At 31.2% G+C, this 25,273-nt stretch overlaps 1 long non-coding RNA gene across 1 annotated transcript; it reads left to right on the top strand.

The window, feature by feature from the left end:
- The first annotated feature begins 19,552 nt into the window (after positions 1 to 19,552).
- On the top strand, positions 19,553 to 21,739 carry LOC107892815 (uncharacterized). Its single transcript, XR_001682631.2, has 3 exons — positions 19,553 to 19,796; positions 19,912 to 20,012; positions 21,464 to 21,739. It is a non-coding gene; the product is annotated as an uncharacterized lncRNA (long non-coding RNA).
- The last annotated feature ends 3,534 nt before the right edge of the window (positions 21,740 to 25,273 follow it).

Below are 25,273 nucleotides of genomic sequence, written 5' to 3'. Positions count from 1 at the left end.
TTTTTATTTTTATATTAAATTATATTACAATATTTAAAATGTTTTATTTTTATATTTTCTAAATTTGGAAATAATATTTTATATTAAATTATATTAAAATATTTTTATTTTTTATATTAAATTATATTACAATATTACAATATTTTATTTTTATAATTTCTAAAATTTAGAAATAATATTTTATTTTTATATTTTTTGAGTCCAAGTTTTAAAGAGCTAATCTGAAAATTGACTTTGTTTTGTTGCATGGAATAGTCATTCTTTGATATCACCAAAGAATGACTATTACGAGAGGACAAGGAATAAGGAAGTAATCATCATTCCATTGAATAACCATTCTTTCAATCAAACAAATGAATAGTTTACCATTCAATGAATAATGGGGGATGCTATTCCATTCCCCCAACCAAACATGGCATTACAAATGCAAGGAACACGCCTTTTTAACGATAAACCTAGTATATTAGTCCAAATAATGATTTAGAGACTAGGGAATTTACAAAGGACGACATGAAAACTCAAACATCTATCCTAGATGATTGAATGAAAATAGATCATCGATGTAAAGCCCTTAACATGACTTGATTCGCCAGGTCTGGATCTCGGATGTTACTGTGCATAATACTTAACAATTTAACAAATAGTATACAAACTCCCATCTCTCTAATTATTTTAATTAACAAACTAACATATGAAAACAAAGGATGTGTTATACAATAACTTGTTATAATAAACTTGATATATAACTTTACAACATAGAATTATTAATGACAAACTTATATATAATAAACTTGATATATAACTTTACAACATAGAATTAATAATGACAAACTTATAAGGCGTATTCCTAAACTACACCACATAAACACTGTATGCATAACAACCCACTTCGCTGCTACCTTGGCGTGCACCTTACATCGTCCTTCCGGCACAAACTCCTCGCAATTACTTGAACAACAACACAACAAACATTGTAAGTACAAAAGTACTTAGTGAGTTTTACTCGAATATTACCTTGATGGATACTTTGCAGTCTTGTATGAACTACTGTGTGCCAACCAATTTTCTACATTATTTATTTCGGGCAAATACCATCACAGTTTTATCATTCTCTTATATGTCAATAATCATGCTATTGTCATACTCAATCTTCCTTATCTATCTATCTATCTATTTATATAGATATTTATATGAGGAATCCTTCCAAACATTTCTTAAATCTCTTTGTCACGTAATAATTTCTTAACAAAACATGTCCTCAAAGTCCACTTCGAACAAACCATGACTTAACACGTACACTAATTTCAAATAGTTGTTCACTGACATTTATCTCAGGCAGATATTTATATGTTTGGCGAATACTTACGCAGAACTAAATACCATCAACTCTACACCCAGACATACCCTAATTTAGTACCACACATACCCATACTGATAAATCACTGCATAGACCATTCATATGACTTCCACATCAATTTTTTAAAAAAATACAGATACTCTGAATATCCATATCTCATATTTCATATGATTTCAGGAGAGGTCATTACATCCCAGATGAATCACAATGACAGATCACAATGACAGATCCTTCAATCACACATAGATACAAATATACATCCAACATTTTCAGATCATTATGGCATACATCTTTATCATCATGCATATACGCAATTCTTTACAGTAACTTATTCAATTGATTCGTAATCTTACTCAACCCTTAACATTGAGCATATTCATACCTTATCTCAGCCATACTTATTACAGATCTAATAGAATTTATTCATATCTTACTAGACATTTTTTATAGTTCACGCCACATAGGCCCAACAAAATACGCCATAAGCATCACAAAGAATCTTGTGTTTACTGTCCCGACGGACTTCACAGAAGATGCCTTGGGTCTCTACCTCATGATCTAATACAAAGTTTCATGTATCGCGATCTACCATTTCGATTTACATATTATCGAAGGCTACTCCATGAACATATATACAATCATATGACATTATGCCATAGGTTTCAATCACATGGTCTTACATACATTCATGTATCATGATTTGCCTTTCCAGTCTCGTCCTATTGGAGGCTACACCATGAATGATTCCAATTCATACCAAGCTTCCATGGGCCTCTACCTCATGGTCTTACACATGTTTTTAGTCTGTGATATGTCAGTTTGGTTAGCATTATAATTGCCCTACCAGAGGCTTCACAATGAGACAATTCTCATTTCTTACTTACCCAGATGATTGTATTTCTGGCTGACATTCTTTTCGCAACATAACTATACCTGCACTCTTACCAATCAATATTCTTCTCAACTAGAACTTTACACATATCGTAGTAATACGTTACTAGGATCATGCATTTATTGATTACTATAGTTATCATCATCCTTTATAAATATAATTACTTTTACTTGAAAGCTTTACCTAAGAGAGTTAGGATAGAGATTCATCTGATACACACTTACTATAGTTCAAAGCTCCTAACCCAGACATCCCTCTCGAGCTAGCAGCAACCACTGCTTAGAAACATAATTTTACTATTACAACTCTTATACATATAATTTACTCGTCATCTCAATTGCTAACAATCTCATGCAAAACATTGCATTTACAACTTACTGTTTAAATATCACATACAAACTTACTCATTCAGAACTTAACGTGCAGAGTTGAAACACTTACCCTGGGACGAAATAACCACTAATTAAACTCAGGATCTTGACTTCCAGATTAGGGAACAAGAGATATCAAAGGAATCAGAAAACAACATTTAAGGAGGAAGAAGATCATGCATATAAATATGACACAATTTACTTAGTGAAATTTAACAAGTGTCATACATTTCAGATTTTGCTTTTTTAATGGCCTACAGTTTCTGAGAAAAATATAAATAAGTACCCTGCATTCGAAATTATCAAGCTGGACTATCTAGTTGATTTCTAACCATGTTATTTAAAATATAACTAGCACAATATTCAATACAAACTAGACGTATTATACCCTTAGTGGTAATTAAATCCATACTTACTCTTTATCACATAACTCAAACATCTCCTTAACATAGCAGAATATCTTGGTATAAAACCTTTACTCACTATGTGGTGGTTACAATATGCCTACATAGATACACCATAATAAGTAATTGGGCGGATTACATTTCGCTAGACAAACTGTAATACCCCTTACCCAAGACCGCTTCCGGAGTCGAGCATGAGGCGTTACTTGACTTAACTTAAAAGTTCGGGCATAAAATTTTACTTTTGAAATTAATTTCACTATTCACAACAAAGCTGTCCACCTGTGCAGCAGTTACTAAATTAATTATAACTCGAGCTACAAAACTCGAAATTTAGATCCGTAAATTTTCCCTGAAACTAGACTCATATATATTTTTACCATAAATTTTTAAGAATTTTTGGTTCAGCCAATTAGTATAGTTTATTAGTTAAATTCTCCCTTGTTTCACTGATCGACTGTCCTGACCTCTCGTCACTAAAATTTAATTATCTCATTGTACAGACTTCATATGGTGTTCTCACTTGTTTCTACAGAAAATAGACTCAATAATTAATCTATACATATAAATTAAAACTCATAAATATTTTTGTACAAGTTTTAATTATTTTCCAAAGTCAGAATAGGGGATTCCGAAAACCACTTTGACCTTGTCTAACTAAAATGCAAATATCTCAAAATACATAATTCCTTTGTCTACACCGTTATTTTTCTATGAAAATATACTCAATAAGATTTAATTCTATATCTCATCCACCCTCTAATTCATTTTTTACTATCCTTGGTGATTTTTCAAAATCACGTCACTACTACTGTCTCAAAACTGATTTACTACCAATTTTTACTTTTTCATGATTTCTATGCATAATTTAGCACCTAGACATTTATAAAAACAAACACCTTCATACTTGGCCATTTTAATAACTATTCATTATCAAATATTTACATATCATCTTTTGGTCATATCTTAAAAGTATACAATCGAAATGACCAAGTCCCTATACATGCCATAGCTCAAAACATTTATCGTCTTAAAATACCGAGTTGTGGTGGTTGATAGTGTGAACGCTCTCCGACGTCTTCAAGATCCCAACTATGCTTGATAATACTATATGAAAGAAAAAGAAATAAAAGAAGTAAGCATAATGCTTAGTAAGTTTACAAGTAAATAAATAACAACATTTATCATAAACAATTATATTCATAAATTTTCATTAAGCATTAAGATCTTTACTTTCTTCTTTAGTTACTCTCTTACTCGTTTACTTACTTGCTTGCTTAACTTACTCTTTCGTTGCTGAAATTTCTTTTCTCAACTGATAACTGAGATACTCTTAATCTTATTAACTCACCTGAACTTTTCTATTAGGCTTTTACTTGAACTTTCATGTAACATCGTCTATTTACTAGCCCGTTGAATCACTTGGAATACTATAGATACTCAAGTCTCCTGTCTGAATATAACATGCCAAAGCTATGTCCTAGACATAGTCTTACATGGGATGTTTCTTGTACTGTCAATGCCATATCCCAGATATGGTCTTACATGGGAGTTCTCATATAAGTGCCCATGCCATGTCCCAGACATGGTCTTATGGGGGACCTCTCATCTCCGTGCCAACGCCATGTCCCAGACATGGTCTTACATGGGACCTCTCATAATCTCAATGATGCCAATGTCATGTCCCAGACATGGTCTTACATGGGATCTCATCCTCTTAATGTCATGACATTTGTATTCGATACATTCCTCATATTTCAACGGGGCCTTTTAACACTGATTCGCTGTCATCTCATACTTGAGTTAACATTAGATATTTTCTTGAAATAAATACATAATTGCTAAAAAATAACATCATTATTAATAATTATCAAAATATTGCATTTATTTACCGTAAACTTACCTCAGTACAAAAATGTAATCAAATCTAACACTTTAGTCCTCAATCTTTTTCTTTCCCCGTTCTAGCTCTGGATTTCGTTCTTCGTGATCTATAATTGCAAATTTAGCTTATTTAATACCCACATTCATCAAAACAGTCCTCGACTCTAACTTTGACAAAATTATAGTTTTGCCCCTAAACTTTTACATAATTATATTTTTGCCCCAAAGCTTAGAAATTAAACTTCATCTCTTATTCTTATGTTTTATAACATGCTGCATTTTTCCCTTCTATGACATCATCAAATTCTTACTCTAACACTTATGAACATTAGGTATTTTTGCCGATTATGTCAATATACTTGTTTTCACTTAAAATCGACTAGGAAAAGTTGTTTAACATAATTTATAGCTTCATATTCTACCATAAAACATCAAAATAAACATATTTCACCTATGGGTATTTTCAAAATATGAACTCTAGGTTAAATTATTGCTAGAATAAGCTAAATTAAGTACCGGGATTTCAAAAACGTAAAAAACATTAAAAACGGGGCTAAAATAGACTTACAATCGACCTTGGAAGCTTGAAAAGCCCTAGCCATGGTTTCTCCTTGTGAAATTCGGCCATGGGGTTGAAGATGGACAAAAATTGACTTTTAATTTTGTTTTTAATTCATTTTAATAACTAAATGACCAAAATGCCCTTAATGAAAAACTTTGGAAACATGCCTAACCATGTTCATTTTTGTCTACCAAATTAACCAATGGTCTAATTACCATATAAGGACCTCCAATTTAAAATTTCATAACAATTGGACACCTCTAACATGTAGAACTCAACTTTTGCACTTTTTAGAATTTAGTCCTTTTGACTAAATTGAGTGCCCAAACGTCGAAATTTTCAAACGAAAATTTCAAGAAATAATTTTGTGAAATTGTAGACCATAAAAATATAATAAAATAATTTCTTTTCCTCATCTGATTTGTGGTCCCGAAATCACTGTTCCGACTAGACCCAAAATCAAGATGTTACATTTCTCCCCCCTTTAGGGATTTTCGTCACCAAAAATCTTACCATTGAAGAGATTTGGGTACTATTTTCACATAGCCTCTTCGGGCTCCCATGTAGCCTCATCAACCCCATGTCTATTCCATAACACCTTCACAAGTGCAATACTCTTGTTCCTTAGTTGCTTAATCTCTCGATCAAGAATCTTTACCAGTTCTTCAACATAAGTCATGTCTGGCTGAATCTTAACCTCTGTCGCTGAGATCACATATGACGGATCGGAACGGTAACGACGTAACATAGACACATGGAATACATTATGAATCTTCTCTAACTCAGTTGGCAAAGCTAATCGATATGCTAAGGTCCCAATTCTTTCAGTCACCTCGAACGGTCCAATGAAACGTGGACTTAGTTTGTCTTTCTTGCCAAATCTGAAAATTTTCTTCCACGGGGATACTTTCAAAAACACTTTGTCACCAACTTGATATTCGATCTCTTTTCTTTTTAAATCTGTATAAGACTTTTGTCTTTCTGAAGCTGCTTTTAAACAATCTCTGATAACTTTTACTTTCTCTTCCATTTCTTTGACTAAATCAACCCCGTAAATTTAGTTTTCCTTAAGTTCTGTCCAATATAAAGGCATATGACATTTACGTCATACAAAGCTTCATAAAGTGCCATCTTCAAACTCGACTGATAACTATTATTATAGGCAAACTCTACAAACGACAAATATTTCTCCGAACTGCCTTGAAATTCTAAAACACAACACCTAAGCATATCTTCAAGTAGCTAAATAACTCTTTCCGACTGACCATCAGTCTGAGGATGGAAAGCCGTGATAAAACTCAATTTTGTACCTAAAGCTTCCTGCAATTTTCTCCAAAATCGCGAAGTAAATCTCGGATCTCTGTCTGAGATAATCGATAACGGTACCCCATGTAGTCTAACTATCTCTGAAACATACAATTCAGCCAACTTGTCAAGTGAATAATCCATACGAACCGAAATAAAATGAGCTGACTTCGTTAGCTTATCAATTACAGCCCGTTTTGCATCTTTCTTTTTCAATGTCAACGGTAGTCCTGCTACAAAATCCATGTTAACTCAATCCCATTTCCACTCAGGAACTAACATAGGCTGCAATAAACCTAAAGGTACCTGATCTTAAGCCTTCACCTGTTGACAGATCAAGCATTTAGAAACAAATTCTGAATATCTTTTTTCATTCTTTCCCACCAGTACATTTTCTTTAAATCATTATACATCTTTGTACTACCTGGATGAGTAGACAGAGAACTGCTATGTTCTTCCTATACGAATAAGCTCATCATTCTTTGGCACACATATTCTGTCTCTAAACATCAAACAACAGTTAGAACCAATCTGAAAATCCGACTCTACACCTTGCTCGCATTGAGCTCTTTTAGCTTGCAACTCACTGTCATTTTTCTGAGCTTCATAAATTTCTTCAATAAATATCGCTTTAGCCCTCAACTCAGCTAAAATGGAACCGTCATCTGATAAATCCAAACTGGTATTCAAAGCTCTCAATGCAAATAAAGATTTTCTACTCAAGGCATCAACAATAACATTTGCCTTACCCGGGTGGTAGTCAATCACTAACTCATAATCTTTAATAAATTATAACCATCTTCTTTGCATCAAGTTCAAATCTTTCTGAGTCATCAAGTACTTCAAACTTTTATGGTCAGTAAATATTCGGCACTTCTCACTATACAAATGATGTCTCTAGATCTTCAACGCAAATACAATGGCGGCCAGCTCTAAGCCGTGCGTCGGATAGTTTTTTTTATGTGGCTTTAACTGTCTGGAAGCATATGTGATTACTTTATCTTCCTGCATAATTACACAACCCAATCCGTTCAAGGATGCATCACTGTAAATCACAAATTCTTTACCCGGTTCTGGCTGTACTAAAACAGGAGCTTCAGTCAACAATGCTGTTAACTTGTCAAAACTCTGCTGACACTTTTCTATCCATTCAAACTTGACATTTTTCTGCAACAACCTTGTTAAAGGGGTAGCTATCATGGAAAATCCCTTTACAAATCATTGGTAATAACCAGCTAATCTAAGAAAATTTCTAACCTCTGATACATTTCTAGGAGGCTTCCAATTAACAATTGCTGAAGTTTTACTCGGATAAACTTTAATACCATCGCCTGAGACAATGTGTCCAAGGAATCCAGCTTCTCGAAGCCAGAACTCACTTTTACTAAACTTGGCATAAAACTTATTATCTCTAAAAATCTGTAAAACAGTTCTCAAATGCTCGACATGTTCAATCTCATCACGAGAATAAATCAGAATATCATCAATGAACACAACTACAAATTTATCTAAGTAAGGTCTGAAAATTCAATTCATTAAGTCCATAAAAACAGCAGGAGCATTAGTCAATCCAAATGGCATCACAAGAAACATATAGTGACCATACCTAGTCCGGAAAGCAGTTTTCGAAACATCTGACTCTTTAACTCTCAACTGATAATAACCAGATCTCAAGTCTATCTTGGAAAACACAGTAGCTCCTTTCAACTGGTCAAACAGATCATCAATTCTAGGCAGTGGATATTTATTCTTTATGGCTACCTTATTAAGCTACCGGTAATCTATGTATAATCTCATTGAACCGTCTTTCTTTTTCACAAAAAGTACTGGTGCGCCCAACGGAGAACAACTAGGCCTTGTAAAACCTTTATCAGTTAATTCCTGCAACTGAGCTTTCAATTCTTTCAATTCCGACGGGGCCATTCTATAAAAGCAATAGAAATAGGAGTTGCACCTGGAATCAACTCAATACCAAATTCAACTTCTCTAACAGGAGGCAAACCTGACAATTCTTCCTGGAACACATCTAAATACTCACGTACCACTGGCACTGATTCAATTTTCAACTTTGAATCTTTAGTGTTCAATATAAAAGCAAGATAAGCTTCACACCCTGTTCTCAAACATTTCTGAACAAACATAACAGAAATCATAGGGAGAGAACCATTTGACTCATCTGAATCAACCCGGATAATATCACCATTTTTACATTTCAACTTAATGTATTTCTTTCCGCAATTTACTATCACATCATGGGTAGTCAACCAATCCATACCAAGAATCACATTAAACTCATTAAACGGCAATAGCATGAGATCGACCAAAAAACAGTGACCTCTAATCATCAAAGGGCAACTCTTACATACTTTATCTACTAACACATACTGGCCTAATGGATTTGATATTTTAATTACAAATTCAATGGATTCTATAGGCATGTTCGTACTAGGAATCAATCTCATGCAAACATAAGAATAGGTCGAACCCGGATCAATCAAAGCAATAACACTAGTATCACAGAGAGAAAATGTACCCGTAATCACATCAGGGGAGGATACCTCTTCCTGAGCACGAATAGCATATGTTCTTGCGGGTGCTCTAACATCTGATCTAGCTGCTGAGTCTCTAGACATACCCCTGTTACTTGCTCCAACTCCCGGGTTCCTCTGTGATCTGCCTCTAGTAGGAGCATTTCCTGATCTCGCACTTAATATTACTTCTCTTTTAGTTGTTTCGGGACAATTACGAATAAAGTGGTTTGGTGCACCACATTTGAAACAGGCATTTTCATTTGCTCTACACTTTCCAGGATGTGTCTACCATAAAAAAATAAAATTTTTTCCTCATTGGATTTTTGGTCTTGAAACTACTGTTCCGACTAGACCCAAAATCAGGATGTTACACAAACTACTCTACTACTATACGCCAAATCCTTAGACCTGCCAAACCTGAGGTGTTACAATCCATCCTATAATAAAATTAAAATTAGTATATGAAATATATAGGTGCTTTAGTCACTATAAACCAATACAAAACACGAGTTATTATGACAAATTTTTAGTCACAGCCTAGATACTAATGAAGAGTTCTCACTGGAAACTTATGACAAGCACATTGTACAACTTGATACCTGGCAATGCAGTACCCTAAGTTACTCCAAAATAATTAACTATTTTAAACCAACCAAAAGCATAAATTACAAACATATCACTCTTTGAAACAACAAAGTCAAAGAAATTCAAAATCCATTTATAGATTTATAAACCCAATTCACTTAACTGCCTACAATACAAAACAAAAACCCAAATCAGAAACTGATTCAATCAACCAGCCTATGATCGACCTGAAATGCCAAATGAAAAGCTGTGTAAAAATGATAATGTCAAATTTTCAAATAAGAAGAATCACAAACAAAGAAAATCATAATTGAATAAAATTCAGCAAATAAATAAAATACAACAATCCTGACATGATTAAAGTTAAATCATGCAAAATATAGTTCTTCAAAAATGTTACTCGTCTTAAATCTTAAACTTTTTTTGGGGGGGAGGGGCGTAGATAAGATAAGTCAAAGATTTTCATTAAGCCAGCAGTAAATAGAAAACATCACATACATCAACTTCAAAACATTTCCCTAGTTGCTAATCCACCCACCCTCAACAGCTTCAATATAGTTATATACAAAATCTTTGCCTGATTTAGACTAGCTAATCAAGCTTTGTTACTCATAGTATCTCTACCTGATTTTGCCACCTAATCAAGCTTTATATATTAGGTCTTTGATTTTACTTATGCATTTGCGAACATATTCCCGATTTTGCTAATGCCAACAATAACATTTTCATTTGTGAAATTTGGAATGGATCTTCCAAAGTTTCAGCTAGCATTCTTGAAGGCTACTTAAACTCTAATATATCAATGAGTGGCCTTTACAAGCTTTCATCATCAAAATGATCAAAAATGTTAAATGCGATCCATTTAACTTATCTTGGATGTGATAACCTCTTCCCATTAACAATTATGAAGGAAATTGCATTCTTTCTAACTCTTACTTGAACATGAAAAACCTAGTATTTTCTTTTATTGTTAAGATAACTTTCACTAATAACTGACAACACTCACAAAATCAAACAAAGGACAAATACATTTTAAAACCAATATGTAGAATTAAAACATCAGTAACACAAGTCAAAAATTGTCACATCTTACCTATAATTTTTGGGTTTCTTGTTTCAGGTAGACTAGTTTGGGAGTTAATTCTTTTAACACAGAACTCAAGTTGGCAAGGAAGACATAGCACCACCATGGGGTGACAAGGTGTGTTAGACCTACAACACACTCACTACCAACTCAAGTTATGATATATTATTTTAACAAACTCAACGAAATTTATGACTAAAATCAAGTCCATCTAGTATAGACCAAAAAGTTCGCTTAATCTTTTTCAGTAAGTTTATATCTCTCAAAGATAGAATTTCAGCACGAAACAATTATGAAAATCATCACAAGTCTAATAATCCATATCATAGTTCACATCTTTGAAAAAGAATTCTAATGCTATTAATAATAAGAAACCTTATACTTCGCAGGTATAAACCGATATTGTTTCTTCAATGTGTCAATAGTAGAATATTTTGAGGCACTTTCAATCTAAAAAAAGGAAAAAAATCGAAAGTTTTTAGAACATTAAAATTAGAGAAGGAGATTGCAGAAATTTTTTGCTTAAATAGCATCATCAACATTGTAGTCAAACTTCCACTACAAAATAAAGACATTCATAATGTAAAGATCAGATGAAATTGTGAAATTATTGTTCCCTAATGGCAGACTAAATAAGGCACCATGAAGGGAAAAAAATCAAACCAAATGATCAAACTGTATAATATATTAGATAATTTTTAGGTCATAATAAGAAATTACATGCATACAAGTAATACAAAAATAAAGAGCAGCCAATGCACTAATTCCTTCTTTTTGCAAAGATATTAACTAACAATAACCAAGATCAAACAAGGTTCAACTACATGAGAAACAGAAAATAGTATATGTATATGTTTCTTATAGAATACATAAAATATTTGTTTCCCAGTTATAGCTTTTTTGGTCATGGTCGTAGAAAACAAACCTGTCCCGATCACGAGGAACAATGTTCAAGATAGCATATGGACATATTTCTTATATAATATGTAAAATGTTTGTTTTCCCCCACATACCTTTTTGGTCATGGTTGTAGAAAACAAATACGTGTACCTATCCCGAGGAATAACATTCAAAATATCGTTAGTGCTTTTTCAAAATCCTTATTCAGCAACCTATCTGCCCCATCTAGGACTTATTAAATAAATAAAAATATTATTTCAACAATATATACATAACTAACAATCAACAAGAAATGCAAGTCACAAGGTAGGTAGTTTAATACTCACTTACTCCAATTATATCAAGCAACAACTAACATGGATACCTTGAGACATTGGCATTCATATCATGAAGGTGGAAATTAACAAAGTAGAATTTGGCAGTTCAACGATGGAAAATTTATTTAACAGAACTTGTAAGAAATCTAATACAATAGATTTATCAAATTTAAAAGACAAAGGGATGCCTCAATAAAAAGTGTGGAAAAAGAATAAAAAAAAACTTTTATAAAATAAGACTTAGTCATTGTCTTTCAAACTAAAATGTGACCATGAATATTAAATAAAAAAAGGGAATTTGAGAAAATAAAAGGCAGGAGTAGAAAAGATTCTTACAAAATATTTTAACATACGAAGAGAAAAACCTTTAGCATTGGTAAGGTAATCCACAAGGCGTCCAGGAGTTCCAACCCATAGGATAAATACCAATTGTTTATAAAAAAGGATATTCAAATGTATTCTGTGTTCTGAGATACCTATTTCCAGATCAATTGTTTATGTGTGTCCTAAAAATTGATAGTAACTTAGAAACCAGCTAGATACCCCTTGCCCTAATTCTCTGCAAGTGTATCATAAAGAAACTATACCTTGCTAACCTAGATGACATCAATATCATACAAGGGAAATTCATTCATATAGTGCAGTCGACCAATATATCAATATTAAAGAAGAAGACTATGATGGCCACATATCAAGCATAAGTATACTAGATGCCATGTAGCGTAATCTCTATCACTACATCTTAGAAAATAAGAGCATGTTTGGTTAGGGGAATAGGAATGCATTCCTCCCCAATTCAACGGGCCCACCACCAAACGCTGATTAGGGATTCCATTCCCTATTCTTTTTTTCTTTTTCATTTTTTGCCCTCAAGCTTCAACAATCTTCTCCTACGTTTCCCTTCCATTGATTCACCAGGTAATTTTTTTTCCTTCTTTATGATTTTTTCTTCTTACGTTTGGGTACTTAAAACCGATTTATGCCCTCAGCTTCATCTTCTCCTATGTTTCTTTTTTTTTTTTTATCAGGAACGAAAAAATGTTTTTTCACTCTTTACTTAAAATCGATTTCTTGGGTTAGGGCAGGGAAGATCATTTTTTCTTTTCTTTCTACTCCTAACTCTACAACAGCTTGACAGGTGAGTACCAGTTTCAAAGCAGCTCGCACTTCCTTGTTCATTTTACAGGTTGGTTTTGCTTCTCCTCAAATCTGCAATATTTGTTATATTATGCACCAAAATAAACCTCATTCACTTACCTGGTCTTGATCTGAATCTTTTGTTTTCCTAATTTTGATTCTTTTTAAAGTATTTCATATGATTTCCATTGGGCTTTTCTTTGACTGATTTTATTGTATGTTTGATTGAACAGATGAAAAGTTTTTGAAGGTGGTTCTCTTCTTGTTCTTTGATTGTTTTCCGAATGGCTTCTGATTTCGACTAGTTAAGTTCTGTTTATTTGCATTTCTTGAAATTTTCTAATGATAACATTGTGGGTTTAAATATTAAGAGGATGTTAACATTGTGGGTTCTAATGATATATTCACTTTTTTAACATCTTCTATGTTCTGGTGCTTTGATGTCCATATGTTTTAACATCTTCTATACTTTTCTGTATTGATTGTTTTGTTTTGTTTTTTGTTTTTAAAGATATTTTAGATTGTTATTTGATACAGATTTTACTCATGTAAATATGAAATGAAACAAAAGAGATCAATAATTTTAATAGATTTAGAGCAAGGGACGCATACACTTGTGTTAATTTTTCTGGAAAAAGTAGATATTTTTTTATTTCTCCAAGTAAAGCCGGTAGTAGAAACTTAATAGAATAATGCTGCTGTTACTAGCAGCATTCAGGTGATAAACAAACAACCTGATTCATTTTCAAACTACATAGCTGGGAAGATTACTAGCTACATATAACAGGCAGAAACACAATACAAAACTGCTTATTTGTTTTGGTTGGTAATGCAGGCTTCTACTCTCACTTAACCCTTCATTAGTACTCTATCCAAATTGCTTACTAAATCATTGATACAATTTTTCAATAGTTTGAGTTGTTGGACAGTCCATTCATCCAAAACCTCATATTTTGCTACAGACTTGGCATCCATGGTTTTTTCAGATTGAAACCTTGCTCCCCTTTGGTGGTGTATTACCAAACTTCCAGTGTAATTGACTAAATCTATCAGGTAAAACATCACCTGCTACCACATTTTAATTTGTTCCACATCAGAAATTCCTTTCAAATTTTCTGCTGTGATCTTCACTTTTACTGAATCAATGTTACTATCCTTAGAATTACGCAACAACATCATTTCAGCTGTGAAGAAGTCGGCAGCACTTAACCGTCCTGGCGCTGAAAACATGAAAGTAAGGCAACTATCAGATGCCATACATGATGAAGTTGGGTAAGTGGATCTTGTTGTCAAAGTTATTTATGACTTTAAACTTAAGAACTTCATTTATATGTGTATATATGCATATAAGAGTGAAAATTAAGAATCCATATTGGATTTCTTAGTTGAAATAATGTGTGTTCCCAAATAAAATGCTTGCATCTTTCTTTATGGTGTGTTTTATTTATGAGAAACCTGGTTATTAAAAATTTCAGTATTGGGAATAATAAGATATGAATATAAGTATAAATTGGGAGCGGTTTGTGAGACGAATATCAACTCAGAGTTCCGTTAGCTATTCAAGAGTATGTTAGATTTTTCACTTAATCTTCACATATGCTTCACCAACTATAAGTTCTTGTTGGTTGTTTCCATGTAGTCAATAATGTTGATGTTAATGTGACACTTCAATTTTTTATTGTGATTAGGAACAAAGTGATGGGCCAGATTTCAGATAGTCTCTGGGAAATAATAAGATCGGAAGGTAGCATGAGAACTAAAATTATAGAAACAGTTGTTTCCCACAGAAATAATAATGAGAGTAAACTTGTAAGTTGTTTCCCATAGCCTTCGTGATGTAAATGTTGCACTATAAATGGATCAGTCGTGAACCACTGAGACGGTATACCTCTTTCTCTGCTCTAATGGCCTTTCCTTTTTGTTTTCAGTCAGAGAGGGAGCTTTTATCTGCTACTTGTAATAACCCGGTTCCATATTCCTTTTTGATAATTTTTTCTATGCTAGCATTCTTGAGAATCAGCAAGGGGTTACTGATATTGTAAGAGGCTGTTTTACTAAAATAACCATTCTTATTGTCATCTGTTTGTTTTCACTAGTTCCTAATCTCTGTTGCTTTATTTGATTGTTACTAATAACTGGTTTATTTGAGCTTTTGAAAATGCACAAGGTAGTGATGTGAAAATTGAAACTGTATGTACCTCTTATTTGAACGACTTTTTAAACTTTGTATTGACTCTGTATCTCCCCTTTTTTGGAGAAATTTACCTTAATTCCAGCCGCAAACAGGCTGATTTTCCAATGTTTCTATTTCATATAAATGCACTTTGTAGGACTTCTTTGGCACATGAAATGACCATATTAATTCTTTTCATGGATTTTTCTCTCAAACCTTTCTACTTATTGTTGTTGTTGATCTTCTGATAGACATTATTACTATTTACATTTTTTAAGCAATTTCATTATCATGTATTGATTTTGAGTTTAGAAAAGCAAAGATACTCCACATCTATAACTGGATGTAATTGATGAGCGTTAGATATAGGTATGTACTTGACATACCCTTGAGTGAATTCACCAATTTTATATTCTGATTCTGCTCGAGTAAATGTCATTAAGTTACCTTGTGCAAAAGATGAATTTGCCTCACCAACATTTGTCAAAGTCCTTGTGCGTATTTGAGATGGTCTTAATTTGACAGAAAATGAAGTATAGTTTAACTCTCCTTGCGGTTTACTTGGCATTTCTTAGCACTTGGCCGATCTATGTGCAGGCATCCCAATATATAATATAAAATTCACCATAAGGCATTATTCTAACTGCCATCTTATCCGTGAGAAATCTCTCTCAAGTTATAATGAACAAAAAAAAAATAGAAGAAGAAATTTGTTCATTTGATCATTTCTGCAAAAGAAATTATAATCCAAATGTTGCACATCAAAGTTACCAAAAAACAAGTTTCCAATTCTCCATTTCATAAGTTGCACAGTAATGGGTCACTGCTCCATGCTAAAAGCAATCCAATTCCTTCAAAATACTTGAAAAATTTAGCAATCCAATTCCTTTAAAATACTTGAAATAAATCAAAAAGTAAATTAGTCTTTTTATTAATATATGAATATTATGTTTGTTAATATATGAATATTATGTTTGGATATCATAACATATAAACTAATGAAATTATGTAACTTTTTGTTAATATATGAATATTATGTTTGGATGTAAAATATAATTCTCAAGTTATTTATTACTTCTAACATTTTTGTTTTTTTATTGTAGAATAATTAAATTATTTGTTTCACTAATGATATTTTAGCACATTAAATATGTATTGCGGTTTAAAAATAATAAAATAGATTATATATTATTTTATAGTATTATATATTATAATTTTAGTAAATTCATATAAGAATAATTATATTAAGAATTTTATTAAATTATATATTTTTATTAAATTATATTTAATAATAATTATGTTAAAATATGATTAAATTATTTATTATTTATATTAATAATCTTATTAAAATTTAATAACAATAACAATAATCATCTACCTAAAAAAAATTCTGCTAAGGGTATTCTAGTCATTTTAGTTTTTTTCCTTATGCTATTACAATATCATTCCATTCAACCAAACACAAGAATATATTACAGTTCTATTCCATTACAGCTCTATTCCATTACAGCGAACCAAACGTGTCCTAAATGACTTAGAGAAGGAATCAACAGCTCAACACTCATATATTGCAATCAATTTACCAATCTAACCGTTATTTGTAGCTTTCTAATAGCAACCAGGTCTTATACCACAGGTCAATCAACCTAGATCCTTTACCCAAAAGTTACTTAAAAGTTTTAGATAATATGTTAGGAGGAGAACAAATGAGCTTACAATATTGTGTGGACGCTTCCCAAGGGCAATTTATTGTTGTATGAGGTCCACCAATCGAACAAGATTTCAAAATTAAGAACCACAATTCAAGCAATCCAACTAAGTTCATGTATGATAAGAACAAAAATTAAGACAAAATTTTAAGCCAACAAACAACTGCCATACTTTAGAATGTAAAGCATAAACTAAAAACCAGTCAAATGAAATCTCAATCCTATTTGATAGCAAACAAAAATCCTTTTAAAGTAATCATCTTTTTAACAACCAGTATCACATCTCAAAAATGGTCCTGGAAGAAATAAGGATAAAAATTAGATTTTATTTTTTAAAAACAAAGGGTAAGAGAATTAAAATGCCTAAAAAAAATATTTGTGTTAAGATGTTAGCAAGAATGAGCCTACTGGTTCTGTGGTAAGGTCTTAACTTACCCATAAGTCCCAAATTTTAATCCCTTGAGAGCTTTTAAACCAAAATATTTTATTTTTTTTTTACTTTTTTACCTCATGAAAGCGCCAAATTTTTGAAATATCCCAACCAAAAATTGTTTTAAAAAAAAACACCTTCAAACTATTTTCTTTCCAAATCAATTTTCAAAGCAAAAGGAGTCAAAGTTTCAAAATCATCTCTCCCTTTCAAGTGGATCTCTAACCTCTTATTCCAAATTAAGGTTTTTGTGTCTTCAAATAAAGTGTGGGATATATTGGAAAATCAGGTTTTGAAAACGCAACGGAAAATAAATTTAGGGAAAAATCAAAGTTCTAATTTTCCAAAACAAGAACTTGGTTGTGATATCTAAAGTAATAAACACTTAATCAAAATTGTACCTTTTCGATTCATCTAGGATGAACATTTTGACTGAGTAGTCTTTTCTACTATCCTCAAGCTCATGTCTGTCAAGTGTGGGCTTGTTTCGAATCAAAAAATTTTTCATAAAAATTACTAGTGGGGTAATTTTGAAATTTCTTTAAATTTTTGGGCCAAGTTGTAAATAAAAAAATATATTTAGAAATTTTCTAAAATAATCTCTTTAGAGAATTTTCTCTCTATAACTTTCTCTTAAATTCTAAGAATGGATAGATTAGGGTTTCTTAAAAGAGAAGAAACCATTCTTGATCCCTAAGAAAGCCTCTAATTATAATTGAAACAAAACAATCAAAACAATATATTAGAATGAAATTTTTTAAGCCAAAATAAAACTGTTTGCACTCTGTCGATACTTCCCCATTGGAATCGAAAACTCATACCTAAAATTCGAACAACTTCAACTCCCCTAAACTTAAGCAAACTCCTCATCTCATTTATCATTATAGAACACTCAAACTCCTAACTCTCCACAAAAGCATCATGAGGTTCTTTGTTTCCCTCTGATGCCTTGGTACATTACCTCTAGCCATGGTGCTCAAGCAAAAAGATTGGAAACAAGAATAAAATGAAATAAGAAGATAAATAAGAAAACCTACCAAGTTCATGTGAAGGAATTTTAACTCTCATCACCATAGAAGGTGCGGTGCAAAAATTTAAAAGAGTTAGGAAAATTTAAATAAACCTTGAGTCTCTTTATTTATAACTTGAAGTCAACCCTTGACATTTTATAAATGTGTAACAACCAAGCAACATGATGACACTCAAGCACATTTCTCAAAAAACATAGCGAAACTTGCTCTTGAGCACACACGTGGCAAGTCAGCATCATTATCATTAACCATTAGTTATCTTAATTACCCAAGAGACACACTTTCATTTAATGCATGTCTTCACATATTCCTCTCTGTGCTCAAATCTGAAGGCCGCCACAAATCGTAATTCCAAATTTCAAATTTGCAAAGTCCCCTCTAGCTTTAGTGAACATTGTAACATCCCCAAAAATTTCTGAAGTCTTGGACAGTGATAAAAGATACAATAAATTAATTGAAATTTTGAGAAAATAAAAAAATTAGAAATTTAAAGAGTTATGAGATAAAAAAGACAGGTGCAGAAGATATTTATAAATATTATAATAAAAAATTTGGGAATCGATTAAATTAATAGAAAGTATTGGGACAAGGTGAGAAAATTGGATGTTAAAGGATTAAATTAAATTGATGAAAAATGAGGAGGGACTAGAGGTGAAAATATACCAAAAGGAAATAGGACACACGAATGATATTGTAGAAAAAGTGAAAGGGTAAAATGATAAATGAATTGACAAGATAATTATGAAAAACTAGTTGCTTAATTGTAGTTTAGTGGAAAGGGCAAGATGGTAAATAGCATAAAAAGATATTTTTGTATAGATAAATTGATGGAGAAGTCTAGAAAAATGGAGAAAGAAAAGGATAAAGAGGCTATAAAAGCCATCAGCCTTGGTGCCTCACGTCAGCCACCACTTTTCCATCATTTCAACTTTTATTTTTCTTTCAATTTAGTCATTCTCACCAAATACAAACCAATTAAGCTAGTTTTTCCTAAATTTCTTCATCATTTGTGAGTGAAATCAATGGGAATGAATAATATTTACATTAATTTCATGAGAAGAGCATTCATGGGAGTTTTGGAGGAGAGAGAAAATAAGGATTAAACTTGAATATAAGTGTTTGAGGTAAGAACTATCAACTTCTTTTGAAATACATGTTAGTTTTGATCAGAAAACATAAATTATGATATGTGAACATGATTTTTAATGTGAAAATATTGTGTATTTTGATATGGAAAAGTGAAGAAAAGTGAAGGAAGTTGATAAACAAATAGAGAAATAAAGCAAGGAAGTGGACAAAGGGAGAAAGAGGAGAAGAGAGTTGATTTCAAGTCTAAAGTTGTAAGTACAACTAGAATCTGACTTGTTTTCATTATGAAGTTGATTGTTAGAATGAATATAATTCTAATATAATATTTAATTACAAATTTATATGTTGAATAAGTGAAGAATAAGGCTTGATAATGATTAAATATAATAAATAATGAATTGATTGCATTTATTAAGTAATATGTGATAAAGAAATTGAAAGAAATGCGAGAAAAGATTTAAAGTGCATAAAAAAAGAGACTAAATTGTAGAGGATGTAAAAGTTGATGGAACTATATATTTATGTAATTAAATGTGAAGAGAAATATGTGAAATAATGTATATATGTTTGATGAAAAATGAAAGACAAGGATTAGTATGTTAAAAGCGTAAAAATCATGTAAAAAGAACTAATAAAGATTAGTGATGAATTATGGAAATTATATTAATTGGTAAAACATTCTATTTGTGGATTTGATGCCTCAAGGACAAAATTTAGAAATAAAAAAATGAAAATGACATGTGAATGTGATAAGAAATTGTGATGGAATATGGAAATTAAATAGAGAAATGAAATATGTTATGTACGAAATTGAAAGAAAAATATATTGTTACATGAAATGTCATGATGAGGTCTAAATTGTAAAGTAAGTAAAAGTGATAGGTGAAATGTATAATAAGAATTATTAGTGGAATTATGGAAGATTATTAAATATTGAGACAAGTTACATGTGTTAATGAAAGAGGAAGATATAATTATACAAAGTATTGTTATAAGGATTAAATGGTAAAAAGTGTAAAAATGACGTGTGTATGTTATGACTTGCCTAAGTAGACGAGATAAGAACTATTAGGATATTAGTGGCATGCCATTAAGGAATCTTAGTTCGCTCTCTAATTATTAGCATGTTGGTACTCTCTGATCATTAACACATCAGTGCTCTTTATTTATCCGCTTTGGCGGTGTTTTATTCGCTTCAGCGGTGTTCTGTTATTTGCTTCGATGGTGTTCTGTTCTATTTTGTATATCCTTTGTGTTCTATTAAGTCTACTGGGCCTCTAAAAAAGGTACAAAACTATTTTAGTGATTATTGAATTATATAGATTATATGTGTTGAAAAATTATGAAATTGAGAAACACAAGAAAATATATGGTTGAAATAAGAAAAGTAAATTATTTGAAATTTTAGCTAAATGGAGTAAACGATAAATTTAAAATAAATCATGTGATTCTAGTATTATATAGATGATAATTAAATAATATGTTTAGTTGGTGTATAATGAGAAAATAATAAAATGTGGACCTAATTGTAATAATAAGTGAATTGATTGGTAAATTATGTATGATGAATACAAACAAGTCATTTAAATGATTTTGTGTAGTAAATAATAAATAAGTTATAATTTATAACATAGATTATGATCTAAATACTAGTTGTACTTACTAAGCTAGTAATAGCTTAACGCATGCTTTATACACGTAGGTTAAGAGTAAAAGAAAAGGGATATTTGAATATCAAAGGCATCTCATCTCATCACATCAGTGGATCCGAGAAAGGGGTAAGGTATTAATTTTGTCATTTCAAGAAATGGCATGTACCTAGGTGGGTGTATTAAGGTTGAATGTGAAGGAAACTTAAATGTGAAGTTTGATGTTTGCTTAAATTATATGTTAATTAAATGGTATAAAAAAAATTGGGTTTTAAAATGCTTAATTATGATTTATATTTGAATTAATTTGGCTTAAAATTTGAGATTTGAACAAGGGTTAAGCTAGATAAACTTTAGGGATTAATTTGGCAAATTATCCCTTGATTTTCAAACTTAAACACGATTCCCAAAACCCACATGGACACAAAGTCCTACACGGGTGAAGCACATGGCCATGTCTCTTGTTTTTCACAATGGCCCTTATTTCACTTTAGTATATTGTTCTAAATGCAAGAATGGTTAAAAAATTTTATTATTTCGACTTATCTCGATTACCAATACTTAACATATTAAAATACGATAGAGATCACTTTATAACCTTCTCCTCATTTGGAGGGGGTAATTTTTATACCAGCCCCACAAATGGCTCCACATGTTACCCCTTAAATACCACGCCACAAAGTGAACCTCCACCTTAGACTACCTCTATCAAGATTACTTAAGCCTCGTGCACATTGATTGCTAAGTTTTCCTATAATGTCACATTGTTAATCTATAGGGTCACATTGCCACCTCTATAAATGGACAAGAGGTGACCTTTCCGCTAGCAAAACATTGACACATGGCATTTCATCTATGTCTTGTATATAAGCTCTCTCCTTCTTCTAACGAGAGGCTTTTCTGTTCCAACATCTTAAACTAAGCCAATCATCTATGTCTCTACCTTCTTCATAACATTCACATCCATCCTCATCACTATAGATTAACAATTCTTTGCCCTTCAAAGTGAACTGCCACATTTCCAACCAGTCTTCTCCCCTTGTTGATTTCGATGATCAACAACATTACTAAATATTTGATAAAATTAACATTTTATTAAACATTTTAAAAGTATATATGAGCAAGCCTAAATAGGTTAGGATTAACTATTTATAAATATAGATGTATTTTTTTTTTGAATCTCATATTTTCTTAAGGCTTGTACTATAACACCTCGACCCGTGTCCGTCGTTGGATTAGAGTTACGAGGCATTACTAAACAAAGCACACATCCGAACAAAGCACACATCCGAACAATTTACAAGTACACATAAACAAGTCTCTTAAATCAATCAAAATTTAAATCATAAAGCTAACATAAACTCTTTATGAATTATTCCATATTTTAAAACGAACATATATGTAGTCACATAAATCATAAGAAAAAATATCAAAAATCACTTTTTCATAATCGGCACATCATGCGTTTACATTCAATAACTTACATTGACTGAATTTAATAGACTTATCATTATATTTCTATATACAACTTAGTCATTAAAATTAAAATAACCAAAACCAATTTACTTAAAACACATATACGTTTCTAGTTTTATTATAACACAAGTTGGTAATACAAAAGCTGAAAATAAACTTGGTAATTCATATGTTTTAGTAAATATCTATTTTCATTCAACTAAATTACATCGCACGCAATTAATATTGCATAGTATCGAACTAAAATATATTGTTCATAATTTGCAATTTATAACAAACTCATCACTAATATATATATATATATAACATGTCCGTATGTAAGTAGGCTTAATACACTAATCATAACTAGTTCATTATGTACATATTAAACACTTATTAACCTATTACAAGCTTGTGCATGTGTGTACTCCAAATGGGTCATTTCCGAACGTCCATATTTCATTATCACTACAAAACTAATTAAGACATATTCGGTCATTATAACACTCAAACCATAGCATATTTATGTTTTCTTAATATTCTCCAAAACACCTACTTATTAATATAAATATGAACACCAAAACTGAATCATATAATCACTTACATTTTCAAATCAAACATAATTTAAATACACCACATGTATATACAATATGTCTAAATACCTAATTATCACATAACATAATCTTAATTCAACTAACATCCAATATTAATCTTATTGCCGAAACACATAACTAAATATCACCTTTTTATTCAACTTATATCACAAGACTTTAATATCTAACATAAACCAAATTTATCACATACATGTAACTTGAATATCTTATTCAAATGCAAGCTCAAATCATGATCAAATGTAGTTAAATTCAAGCATAAAAATTAAACACATCAAGCACCCATTCAAAAACACATAAAACCCAATTTAAACAAAATGATCATGAACAAGCCATTTTTAAACCAAACCGAACACAAACATGGAAATTAAACCATTTTCGCATGGCTATTTATATATTATGATCCAAAACTAACCAAAAACATAATCAAGCCTATACATGCCATAAGATCGAGTTCAAACTTTACTAAAATACCAAAAGAAGTCGATAGTGTGATAGACTATGTTGATGATCCCCGAGCTCGTAACGCGACTCCAAAATCTATAAAACAGAGGTAAACAAAAACACATACAGTAAGCTATTAAAGCTTAGTAAGTCATAAGCAAAAATTCATATACATATATATACTAATACTTATTCCATCATTAAGTTAAAATAAACCAAATATCCTAATATTTTGTACCATATAACACTTTAATAAAAATCACATTATATTTTCATATAAACAAACCATATGGCTAAATACACATAAATATTTAGCAAAGCCAAATTTTCAACAAATCATTATGCCAAAACATGCTTATATTCAAATGGTTAACTCATACTCTATATTTCATTTGAAACTATTATCAATTTAAAATAATCAACTTACCTTAACACTAATTAAGCAAATGGCTAACACATACTTGAATAATTTAGCTTTCTTAATACATTTATTTGCTTTTACTATTGCTCACATAAGATTTATAGAACATAGAACCTTGTATAAAACACTGGCATAAAGCCTGCTAGGCACAAAGCCCGATACATTTCACCGGCACAAAGCCTGCTAGACATAAAGTCTGAAGTAATTCACCGACATCAAGCCTGCTAGACATAAAGTCTGAAGTAATTCACCAACATCAAGCCTGCTAGGCATTAAGCTTGAAAATCTCAGATCCAAGGATGATCCTTTAAATATATATATTCGAACCATATGTGCATATATATATATATATAATTCATAATATTATGTTCAGCTCAAAGAACTTATACCATACATTCAAACTTTATATATATAATTCATAACTCTAAATTCAACTCAAGAAATTAAATCTTACATTCTAACTACGTATCCATGTAAATTCTACTATTAGTCTCATATCATTGAACTTAAAGTATACTTTAGCTAATATACATGTAATTTATACCATTAATATCAACCTCCCAAAATCAATTTCTATGTTCGGCTATCACATAGAAAAATCACTAAATTTTATTCAAATTATATACTTTTAGTTCCAGCTTACTAAACGTATGATAGATATATTTATATAAATTCCAATTTTATAACATTTAAATTGCTATTAGAATTACCTCGGACTGTGAAAAATTGAAATCGGATAATTAGTCGACGATTTTGGTTTTTCCCCGATCTAGCTCCGATTTCTTTGGTTCTTGATCTAAACATATTCAAAATGAGCTAGTTTAAATATTATTAACTTCAATTTAATCCAAAAACACATAAATGGAAAATTACAAATTTGCCCCTAACATTTTATATTTTTCACAATTTAGTTCGAATTACACAAAACACAA

This window comes from Gossypium hirsutum, chromosome D09 (assembly GCF_007990345.1).
Source record: "Gossypium hirsutum isolate 1008001.06 chromosome D09, Gossypium_hirsutum_v2.1, whole genome shotgun sequence".
Classification (NCBI taxonomy): Eukaryota; Viridiplantae; Streptophyta; class Magnoliopsida; order Malvales; family Malvaceae; genus Gossypium; species Gossypium hirsutum.
Note: the sequence above shows the minus strand (reverse complement) of the source record. Positions and strands in the feature narration are given on the sequence as shown.